The sequence below is a fragment of the Callithrix jacchus genome, chromosome 16 (genome assembly GCF_049354715.1).
Source record: "Callithrix jacchus isolate 240 chromosome 16, calJac240_pri, whole genome shotgun sequence".
Lineage (NCBI taxonomy): Eukaryota > Metazoa > Chordata > Mammalia > Primates > Cebidae > Callithrix > Callithrix jacchus.
Window position 1 is genome coordinate 37,483,247 of NC_133517.1, and position 12,373 is coordinate 37,495,619.

Below are 12,373 nucleotides of genomic sequence, written 5' to 3' on the forward strand. Positions count from 1 at the left end.
CACCATTTGTTGAACAGGGAATCCTTTCCCCATTGCTTGTTTTTGTCAGGTTTATCAAAGATTGTATGGTTGTAGCTATGTTGTGTTGCCTCTGATGCCTCTGTTCTGTTCCATTGATCTATATCTCTGTTTTGGTACCAGTACCATGCTGTTTTGATTACTGTAGCCTTGTAGTATAGTTTGAAATCCGGTAGTGTGATGCCCCCCGCTGTATTCTTTTTGCTTAGAATTGACTTGGCTATGCGGGCTCTCTTTTGGTTCCATATGAAGTTCATGGTGGTTTTTTTCAGTTCTGTGAAGAAAGTCAATGGTAGCTTGATGGGTATAGCATTGATTCTGTAAATTACTTTGGGCAGTATAGCCATTTTCATGATACTAATTCTTCCTAACCATGAACATGGAATGTTTCTCCATCTGTTTGTGTCCTCTCTTATTTCGTTGAGCAGTGGTTTGTAGTTTTCCCTGAAGAGGTCCTCTACGTTCCTTGTGAGTTGAATTCGAAGGTATTTTATTCTTTTTGTAGCAATTGTGAATGGCAGTTCGTTCTTGATTTGGCTCTCTTTAAGTCTGTTATTGGTGTAGAGGAAGGCTTGTAATTTTTGCACATTGATTTTATATCCTGAGACTTTGCTGAAGTTGCTTATCAGTTTCAGAAGTTTTTGGGCTGAGGTGATGGGGTCTTCTAGGTATACTATCATGTCGTCTGCAAATAGAGACAATTTGGCTTCCACCTTTCCTATTTGAATACCCTTTATTTCTTTTTCTTGCCTGATTGCTCTGGCTAGAACTTCCAGTACTATATTGAATAGGAGTGGTGACAGAGGGCATCCTTGTCTAGTGCCAGATTTCAAAGGGAATGCTTCCAGTTTTTGCCCATTCAGTATGATATTGGCTGTTGGTTTGTCATAAGTAGCTTTTATTACTTTGAGATACGTTCCATTGATACCGAGTTTATTGAGGGTTTTTAGCATAAAGCGCTGTTGAATTTTGTCAAATGCCTTCTCTGCATCAATTGAGATAATCATGTGGTTTTTGTTTTTGGTTCTGTTTATGTGGTGAATTACGTTGATAGACTTGCATATGTTGAACCAGCCTTACATCCCCGGGATGAATCCTACTTGATCATGATGAATAAATTTTTTGATGCCAATATTTTATTGAAGATTGTTGCATATATGTTCATCATGGATATTGGCTTGAAGTTTTCTTTTCTTGTTGGGTCTCTGCTGGGTTTTGGTATCAGAATGATATTGGTCTCTTAGAATGATTTGGGTAGGATTTCTTCTTTTTGGGTTATTTGGAATAGTTTCAGAAGAAATGGTACCAGCTCCTCTTTGTGTGTCTCATAGAATTAGGCTGTGAACCCGTCTGGACCTGGGCTTTTTTTGTGTGGTAGGCTCTTAATTGCTGCCTCGACTTCTGACCTTGTTATTGGTCTGTTCATAGTTTCAGCTTCCTCCTGGTTTAGGCTTGGGAGGACACAGGAGTCCAGGAATTTATCCATTTCTTCCAGGTTTACTAGTTTATGTGCATAGAGTTGTTTATAATATTCTCTGATGATGGTTTGAATTTCTGTGGAATCTGTGGTGATTTCCCCTTTATCATTTTCTATTGCATCTATTTGGTTGCTCTCTCTTTTCTTTTTTATGAATCTGGCTAGGGGTCTGTCTACTTTGTTGATCTTTTCAAAAAACCAGCTCTTGGATTTATTAATTTTTTGGAGGGCTTTTCATGTCTCAATCTCCTTCAGTTCAGCTCTGATCTTAGTTATTTCTTGTCTTCTGCTGGGTTTTGAGTTTTTTTGATCTTGCTCCTCTAGCTCTTTATATTTTGACGATAGGGTGTCAATTTTGGATCTCTCCATTTTTCTCATATGGGCACTTATTGCTATATACTTTCCTCTAGAGGCTGCTTTAAATGTGTTCCAGAGATTCTGGCATGTTGTGTCTTCATTCTCATTGGTTTCGAAGAACTTCTTTATTTCTGCCTTCATTTCGTTGTTTATGCAGTCAACATTCAAGAGCCAGTTCTTCAGTTTCCATGAATCTGTGTGGTTCTGGGTCGGTTTCTGAATTCTGAGTTCTAACTTGATTGCACTATGGTCTGAGAGGCTGTTTGTTATGATTTCAGTTGTTTTGCATTTGCTGAGCAGTGCTTTACTTCCAATTATGTGGTCAGTTTTAGAGTAGGTATGATGTGGTGCTGAGAAGAATGTATATTCTGTGGATTTGGGGTGGAGAGTTCTGTAAATGTCTATCAGGTTTGCTTGCTCCAGGTCTGAGTTCAAGCCCTGGATATCCTTGTTGATATTCTGTCCAGTTAATCTGTCTCATATTGACAATGGAGTGTTAAAGTTTCCCACTATTATTGTGTGGGAGTCTAAGTCTCTTTGTAATTCATTAAGAACTTGCCTTATGTATCTGGGTGCTCCTGTATTAGGTCCATATATTTTTAGGATCGTTAGCTCTTCTTGTTGTATCGATCCTTTTACCATTATGTAATGGCCTTCTTTGTCTCTTTTGATCTTTGTTGCTTTAAGGTCTATTTTATCAGAGACGAGGATTGCAACTCCTGCTTTTTTTTGCTCTCCATTTGGAGAAAGTAAATCTTCCTCCATCCCTTTATTCTGAGCCTTTGTGTATCCTTGCATGTGAGATGGGTTTCCTGGATACAGCACACTGCTGGGTTTTGGCTTATTATCCAATTTGCCAGTCTGTGTCTTTTGATTGGTGCATTTAGTCCATTTACATTTAGGGTTAATATTGTTATGTGTGAATTTGATACTGCCATTTTGATGCTAGCTGGCTGTTTTGCCCATTAGTTGTTGTAGATTCTTCATTATGTTGATGCTCTTTAACTTTTAGTGTGATTTTGGAATGGCTGGTACTTTTTGTTCCTTTCTATGTGTAGTGCCTCTTTCAGGAGCTCTTGTAAAGCAGGCCTGGTGGTGACAAAATTTCTGAGTACTTGCTTGTTCACAAAGGATTTTATTTTTCCTTCACTTCTGAAGCTCAGTTTGGCTGGATATGAAATTCTGGGTTGAAAGTTCTTTTCTTTAAGGATGTTGAATATTGGCCCCCACTCTCTTCTGGCTTGTAGAGTTTCCACTGAGAGATCTGCTGTGAGTCTGATGGGCTTTCCTTTGTGGGTGACCCGACCTTTCTCTCTGGTTGCCTTTGGTATTTTCTCCTTTATTTCAACCTTTTTTAATCTGATCATTATTTGCCTTGGGGTTGCTCTTCTTGCGGAATATCTTTGTGGTGTTCTCTGTATTTCCTGCAATAGAGTGTTGGCCTGTCTTGCTAGATGGGGGAAATTTTTCTGGATAATGTCCCGAAGAGTATTTTCCAGCTTGGATTAATCCTCTTTATCACATTCTGGTACACATATCAAACATAGGTTAGGTCTCTTCACATAGTCCCACATTTCTTGGAGACTTTGTTTATTCCTTTTTTTGCTTTTTTCTCTGATCTTGGTTTCTCGTTTTATTTCATTGAGTTGATCCTCGACTTCTGATACTCTTTCTTCTGCTTGGTCAATTCGGCTATTGAAACTTGTGCATGTTTCGCGAAGTTCTCGTATTGTGTTTTTCAGCTCCTTTAATTCATTCATATTTCTCTCTAAGGTATCCATTCTTGTTATCATTCTTAGTTTCTTTGCGTTGATTTAAAACATGTTTTTTTAGCTCACAGAAGTTTCTCATTATCCACCTTCTGAAGTCTAATTCCATCATTTCGTCACAGTCATTCTACATCCAGCTTTGTTCCCTTGCTGGTGAGGAGTTTTGTTCCTTTCTAGGAAGCGAGGTGCTCTGGTTTCGGGTGTTTTCCTCCTTTTTTCACTGGTTTCTTCCTATCTTTGTGGATTTATCCACCTGTCGTCTGTGTAGTTGCTGACTTTTCGATTGGATCTCTGAGTGGACACCCAGGTTGTTGATGATGGAGTGTTTCTGTTACTTGGTTTTTCTTCTACCAGTCTAGCCCCTTCGCTGTACGACTTCTGAGGGCCACTCCAGGCCCTGCTTGTCTGGGGTGTACCTATAGTGGCTGCGGAACAGTGAGGGATGCTACCAGTTTCTTTTTCTGCTATCTTTGTCCCAGGATGATGTCTGCCAAATGTCAGTCTTATGGATATAGAGGGGTCAGAGAGTTGCTTGAGGAGACAGTCTGTACTTTGTAGGAACTCACGTGCTGAGCTGTGAGCTCTGTTGTTCATTCAGGGCTGCTAGGCTGCTATGTTTAGTTCTGCTGCAACCTAACTCGTAAGAAAACCCCTTTTTTTCTCAGATGCTCTGTCTGGGGGCGGGTTTGGGCTTTCCTTGTTAGTGTCCGCCTTGCTGTCCTGCCCAGCTAGGAGGCAGTCTAGTCACTTTTTGCCTGCTGAGGCTCCTCCCTGCTGATGTGAGGTTCGCCCTTTTGCTGCAGGCTCTGCCCTTCTGCTGTGTTCTTTGCCCTGTTGCCACGGGCTACGCCCTGTGGCAGAGTGTCTCTGTTGTACCGGGTTGGCTCGGCAATGGCAGGCTGCGTCAGCAATGGGCGTGTACCTCAGTAGGAGCTGATTGCCTCGGTAATGGCTGATGCCCTTCCCCCACGGAGCTGCACTTTAAAAAAAACCTTTTCACCAGGAGCATTTGGAATCGCTGTTTTGTTTGTTGCACTACGCTCCCCCAAACGCTGAGTCCCTGGGATTTCTTGGGCTGGGTCACTGTTCAGGACCCATTCAGTCTCAAGTTCAACCCTCTCGGGTCTCAGTTTGCCGGTTCAACAGGGCACCCGTAACAGTGCGCTTTTGTATGGAGCACTGTGGAGCGCCTCTGAGCTCCGGCGCGGGCCGGAGCCACACCAGCTGCCGACTGCACCAGCCGAGACCTCTGCCTGGCATCCAGCATCTCTTTTGTACCTGGGAATTTCCCCGTTCTGTGGGAAACTAAGATCCGTCTGGAAATGCTTCCCTGACTCACCCTCTCTGTGCGTCCAGTGAGAGCTTCAATCCTGGGTTGTTCTCACAGCGCCATCTTGAGTCCTCCCCCCAAAGTTTTATTGTCCTCCATCTCACCTCTTATCACTGGACCTGGAGGTGGGATGGTGATTTTCTTGATCACCATTTTTTCTTCTGTGCCATTCTCCGATTCACTCTTACTCCTCTTTAAACTCTTCCAGCTTGGAATTTCACATACCGGACTGTAATGCTCATTATCTCTCTCTTTTTCAGTTATCTACAGACTCCTCATTCTTTAAAGATGCTCACTTCTTGCCCACTCTCATTCTCCCTAAACTACCATGGTCATAATTCTTGGTTGTTTCAATGTCTTCAGAAATGAACCTTCAAATACCCTGTATACTCCAATGACTGCTCTCATTCTGCCTTAGCCATTCACCCCTGAGCATATCGCAGGCTTTGTCAGTAACATTTAAAAAAAAAAAATCACCACTGTCTTACTGTAGATCTCTCATCCTTATTGACAATTCTCATCTTTCTAGTTTACACCCTTTAGTAAGATGAGTCTAACATTCTTAGCCCCATCCAGGTCAGGGTGTAGGCATGGCTTAGCTGGGTCTTCTGCAAGGCTATAGTAAAGGTGCCAGTCGGGGAGGTGGTCTCACCTGAGGCTTGAATGGGGAATGATCCACTTCCTTGCTCACATGGTTGTTCAAAGAACTCTGTTTCTTATGGGATGTTGGAGTGAATGCCTCAGTTTCTTGCTGGTTGTCATCTGAAGGCTGCTTTCAGCTCCTTGCCACATGGTCATCTCCATAGGCAGTTCATAATGGAAAGTTGCTTCTTTGCAGGAGAGAATCTCCTTGCAAGACAGATGTTATCATCTTATGTAATGTAATTAGGTACATACCATTTGCCTATTTCATTGGCCAGGAAAAAGTCACAGGTTCTGTCCACATTTAAGATAGGGATACTACACAAGAGTATGAATATCAGGAGGTGGGACCATAATGACCACCTGATATGGTTTAGATCTTTGTCCATTACCAAATCTCATGTTGAATTGTAAGCCCCAGTGTTGGAGATGGGGCCTGGTGGAAGGTGACTGAATCATACAGGCAGTTTCCAGTGGTTTAGCACCATCCCCCTAGTCTTCTCTTGTGATAGAGTTCTCATGAGATGTGGTTGTTTAAAAGTGTGTAGCACCTCACCACTTCCTCCTCCTTTGGCCATGTGAAGTGTTGGCTACCCTCTTGCTTTTCACTATGATTTTATGTTTCCAGAGGCTTCCCCAGAAGCCAAGCATATGCCAGCATTATGCTTCTTGTACAGCCTGTGGAACCAGGAGCCAATTAAACCTCTTTTTTCTATAAATCACCCAGTCTTAGGTATTTCTTTATAGCAATGCAAGAAGACTAATATGGCACCATATGATATGTCCATCTCAGACTGACTGTTCATCTGTTTTTGACATTCTCATTCCTGTTAACGTGGAGTGACACTGGTCAGTATATTATCATCAAACCAAAATGACAGCATTCTCAAGTTATAGACTGTTTGGTTACAGGCATCAGGATTAATAACAAATTACTTTATAAAATTATTATTAAATAAAATTTATTTATTTATTATTACTTTACTAAATTAATTTTAAAAATGAAGTCTTGTTCTCTTTAAGGTTAAGTCATTGACTTTTTCATTAAAATTTATTCTGGAATATGCATGCAAAGATATGTGAATAGGTTAGTAATAGTAATAAAGTATATATTAACATATCCAACACCAGGTTAAGAAATTATTTGGCTAATGCCTTAAAGTCCCCCAAGTGCTTTGATAATTTTTCTTTCTGTCCTCTCTCAGTGCTTATTACTCTCCTGAAGTATTTCTTAATCATTGCCTTGTGGTTCTTTACTGTTTTAACAGGTATATTTCTATCCCTAAACAAAATAGTGTTTATTTTTCCTCTTTTTGAATTTTATACATAGTGTGATTCTCCTCTTTTTCCCGAAATTATGATCTTAATTTATCTTTAGAGGTCTTATTCTTCCATATTGATGTATGGCTGTTGATATTTCACCATATATTATTGTATTATACACCATTTAAGTGTATTGCAATTTATATATCCATTGTACAATTTTTTGCAATTTTTTTGTTATGAGCAATTATAAAGTGAGATTTCTTGTTGATGACTTCAGTCATACATGCTCAAGAATTACTGAATTATAGATGATGTACATGTTCCACTTACCCAAGAATGCCTAACTACTATACAAACTGTTGCATCAGTTGACACTTACACCTGCAGTAGAAAAGTCTGTTTCTTTTTATAGGAGAAAGTTCCCAAGAGTCAGCTTTAAAATACTTCACCTCATCAGAGGCATGATGATTGTAATCAGTCACTTCAGAATTAAATGCTAAAGTGTAAAAAACTGACAGCTTGAGGAAATCTTTCTGGCACGTGGGTAAATTTAAAATAAATGTATCTTAAGATTATAACTTTGAGAGAGTTTAATTAAAGTTTAGAGGAGATTACAGCACAAATGTTTAGGAACTAAAAATCCCCTTTCATGTCCAATACTGATTAATTTTTTTCTTCCGTTTCTAATTTATCAGGTTACTTCTGTTGCCCTGATAGTGCTGCTACAATTTTCCACTTAGTGGTTATTTTAAACTCAAGAGGCTAAATTTACCAAGCTGTTAACTTACAAAAGTGAAGCCAGGTTTACTCTTTGTATTAATCAGTGAGATTTCTAAGCCCTTTGGTGAGTACTGAATTGAGAGATAAAGGTGAGTCAGAATCTCTGGGTAAAGAATCAAAATATAAATGTACATTTATCAGGAAGGTCGTGGTTTGTTTCCTTATCTTCTTCACAAGAACATATTGTGCTTTAAAATTAAGTGTTACAAATTAGGGTAGATGTCATGCATAATTAGAAAAATTTAAGAACAATTTTATCAAAGTTGTGCTCTCCACACTTTTGAGACTAGTGGGTATATTAACATGAATTGCATCAAAAATCACCTGGAATTTAACATTTTAATTTTCTTTATTAGAAAATTTATTTATTTTGAAATATATGATTACTCTGTGAAATATTAGGTGTCTCTATTAAGTGTCTGTGAAATTGTTTTCATTGCATTTTATTATCTATTTAGCCCTTCTCTCTAATCACTCACATGCATTGGCTAAATTAAAAAAATGTTTTCTTGTACCACCTCTTTTTTTTTATTAGTTTTTTATTGCATTTTAGGTTTTGGGGTACATGAGCAGAACATGCAAGAGAGTTGTGTAGGTACACACATGGCAGTGTGTTTTGCTTCCTTTCTCCCCTTCACAAACATTTGGCATTTCTCCCCAGGCTATCCCTCCCCACCTCCCCCTCCCACTGGCCCAGCCCTTTCCCCCCCAATAGACCCAAGTGTTTAGTACTCCCCTCCCTGTGTCCATGTGTTCTCATTTTTCATCACCCGCCTATGAGTGAGAATATGTGGTGTTTCATTTTCTGTTCTTGTGTCAGTTTGCTGAGGATGATGTTCTAAAGATTCATACATGTCCCTACAAACAACACAAACTCATCATTTCTGATTGCTGCATAATATTCCATGGTGTATATGTGCCACATTTTTCCAATCCAGTCTATTATCAATGGGCATTTGGGTTGATTCCAGGTCTTTGCTATTGTAAACAGTGCTGCGATGAACATTCGTGTGCATGTGTCCTTATAATAGAATGATATATAGTCCTTTAGATATATACCCAGTAATGGGATTGCTGGGTCAAATGGAATTTCTATTTCTAAGGCCTTGAGGAATCGCCACACTGTCTTCCACAATGGTTGAACTAATTTACACTCCCACCAACAGTGTAAAAGTGTTCCTTTTCTCCACATCCTCTCCAGCATCTGTTGTCTCCAGATTTTTTAATGATCACCATTCTAACTGGCGTGAGATGGTATCTCAATGTGATTTTGATTTGCATCTCTCTGATGACCAGTGACGATGAGCATTTTTTCATATGACTGTTGGCCTCATATATGTCTTCTTTCGTAAAGTGTCTGTTCATATCCTTTGCCCACTTTTGAATGGGCTTGTTTTTTTTTTTTTTCTGTAAATCTGTTTGAGTTCTTTGTAAATTCTGGATATCAGCCCTTTGTCAGATGGGTAAATTGCAAAATTTTTTTCCCATTCTGTTGGTTGCCAATTCACTCTAATGACTGTTTCTTTTGCCATGCAGAAGCTATGGAGTTTGATTAGGTCCCATTTGTCTATTTTGGCTTTTGTTGCCAATGCTTTTGGTGTTTTGTTCATGAAGTCCTTGCCTACTCCTATGTCCTGGATGGTTTTGCCTAGATTTCCTTCTAGGGTTTTTATGGTGCCAGGTCTTATGTTTAAGTCTTTAATCCATCTGGAGGTAATTTTAGTGTAAGGTGTCAGGAAGGGGTCCAGTTTCTGCTTTCTGCATATGGCTAGCCAGTTTTCCCAACACCATTTGTTAAACAGGGAATCCTTTCCCCATTGCTTGTTTTTGTCAGGTTTATCAAAGATTGTATGGTTGTAGGTATGTTGGGTTGCCTCTGGTGACTCTGTTTTGTTTCATTGGTCTATATCTCTGTTTTGGTACCAGTACCATGCTGTTTTGATTACGGTAGCCGTGTAGTATAGTTTGAAATCCGGTAGTGTGATGCCCCCCGCTGTGTTCTTTTTGCTTAGTATTGACTTGGCTATGCGGGCTCTCTTTTGGTTCCATTTGAAGTTCATGGTGGTTTTTTCCAGTTCTGTGAAGAAAGTCAATGGTAGCTTGATGGGGATAGCATTAATTCTTTAAATTACTTTGGGAAGTATAGCCATTTTCACGGTATTAATTCTTCCTAACCATGAACATGGAATGTTTCTCCATCTGTTTGTGTCCTCTCTGATTTCCTTGAACAGTGGTTTTTAGTTCTTCTTGAAGAGGTCCCTTACGTTCCTTGTGAGTTGTATTCGAAGGTATTTTATTCTTTTTGTAGCAATTGTGAATGGAAGTTTGTTCTTGGTTTGGCTTTTTTTAAGTCTGTTATTGGTGTAGACGAACGCTTGTGATTTTTCCACATTGATTTTATATTCTGAGACTTTGCTGAAGTTGCTTATCAGTTTCAGGAGTTTTTGGGCTGAGGCGATGGGGTCTTCTAGGTATACTATCATGTCGCCTGCAAATAGAGACAATTTGGCTTTCACCTTTTCTATTTGAATACCCTTTATTTGTTTTTCTTGCGTGATTGCTCTGGCTAGAACTTCCAGTACTATATTGAATAGGAGTGGTGACAGAGGGCATCCTTGTCTAGTGCCAGATTTCAAAGGGAATGCTTCTAGTTTTTGCCCATTCAGTATGATATTGGCTGTTGGTTTGTCATAAATAGCTTTTATTACTTTGAGATACGTTCCATCGATACCGAGTTTATTGAGGGTTTTTAGCATAAAGGGCTGTTGAATTTTGTCAAATGCCTTCTCTGCGTCAATTGAGATAATCATGTGGTTTTTGTTTTTGGTTCTGTTTATGTGGTGAATTACGTTGATAGACTTGCGTATGTTGAACCAGCCTTGCATCCCCGGGATGAATCCTACGTGATCATGATGAATAAGTTTTTTGATTTGCTGTTGCAATCGGCTTGCCAATATTTTACTGAAGATTTTTGCATCTATGTTCATCATGGATATTGGCCTGAAGTTTTCTTTTCTTGTTGGGTCTCTGCCAGGTTTTGGTATCAGGATGATGTTGGTCTCATAAAATGATTTGGGAAGGATTTCTTCTTTTGGTTTATTTGAAATAGTTTTAGAAGGAATGGTACCAGCTTCTCTTTGTGTGTCTGGTAGAATTCAGCTGTGAACCCCTCTGGACCTGGGCTTTTTTTGTGTGGTAGGCTCTTAATTGCTGCCTCGACTTCTGACCTTGTTATTGGTCTATTCATAGTTTCAGCTTCCTTGTGGTTTATGCTTGGGAGGATGCAGGAGTCCAGGAATTTATCCATTTCTTCCAGGTTTACTAGTTTATGCGCATAGAGTGTTTGTAATATTCTCTGATGATGGTTTGAATTTCTGTGGAATCTGTGGTGATTTCCTCTTTATCATTTTTTATTGCATCTATTTGGTTGTTCTTTCTTTTCTTTTTAATCAGTCTGGCTAGTGGTCTGTCTATTTTGTTGATCTTTTAAAAAAACAGCTCTTGGATTTATTGATTTTTTGAAGGGTTTTACGTGTCTCAATCTGCTTCAGTTCAGCTCTGATCTTATTTATTTTTTGTCTTCTGCTGGGTTTTGAGTTTTTCTGATCTTGCTCCGCTAGCTCTTTCAATTTTGATAATAGGGTGTCAATTTTGCATCTCTCCATTCTCCTCATATGGGCACTTATTGCTATATACTTTACTCTAGAGACTGCTTTAAATGTGTCCCAGAGGTTCTGGCATGTTGTGTCTTTGTTCTCATTGGTTTCGAAGAACTTCTTTATTTCTGCCTTCATTTCATTGTTTACCCAGTCAACATTCAAGAGCCAGTTGTTCAGTTTCCATCAAGCTGTGCGGTTCTGGGTTGGTTTCTGATTTCTGAGTTCTAACTTGATTGCACTATGGTCTGAGAGGCTGTTTGTTATGATTTCAGTTGTTTTGCATTTGCTGAGCAGTGCTTTACTTCCAATTATGTGGTCAATTTTAGAGTAGGTGTGATGTGGTGCTGAGAAGAATGTATATTCTGTGGATTTGGGGTGGAGAGTTCTGTAAATGTCTATCAGGTTTGCTTGCTCCAGGTCTGAGTTCAAGCCCTGGATATCCTTGTTGATTTTCTGTCTGGTTGATCTGTCTAATATTGACAGTGGAGTGTTAAAGTCTCCCACTATTTTTGTGTGGGAGTCTAAGTTTCTTTGTAAGTTGTTAAGAACTTGCCTTATGTATCTGGGTGCTCCTGCATTGGGTCCATATATGTTTAGGATCATTAGCTCTTCGTGTTGTATCGATCCTTTTACCATTATGTAATGACCTTCTTTGTCTCTTTTGATGTTTGTTGCTATAAAGTCTATTTTATTAGAGATGAGAATTGCAACTCCTGCTTTTTTTTGCTCTCCATTTGCTTGGTAAATCTTCCTCCATCCCTTTATTTTGAGCCTTTGTGTATCCTTGCATGTGAGATGGGTTTCCTGGGTACAGCACACTGATGGGTTTTGGATTTTTATCCAATTTGCCAGTCTGTGTCTTTTGATTGGTGCATTTAGTCCATTTACATTTAGGGTTAGTATTGTTATATGTGAATTTGATACTGCCATTTTGGTGCTAGCTGGCTGTTTTGCCTGTTAGTTGTTGTAGATTCTTCATTATGTTGATGCTCTTTAGCATTTAGTGTGATTTTGGAATGGCTGGTACTGGTTGTTTTTTTCTATGTGTAGTGCCTCTTTCAGGAGCTCTTGTAAA

At 39.4% G+C, this 12,373-nt stretch overlaps 1 protein-coding gene across 3 annotated transcripts in view; it reads left to right on the forward strand.

The window, feature by feature from the left end:
- LOC108588667 (uncharacterized) overlaps positions 1-12,373 on the forward strand; it is a 708,321-nt gene that overhangs the window by 88,747 nt on the left and 607,201 nt on the right. For all 3 annotated transcript variants that reach the window (XM_078352723.1, XM_078352724.1, XM_078352725.1), the window contains exon 3: positions 7,555-7,703. The gene's annotated coding sequence lies outside the window, so the exon portion shown is untranslated. The remainder of the gene's footprint in view (positions 1-7,554; positions 7,704-12,373) is intronic.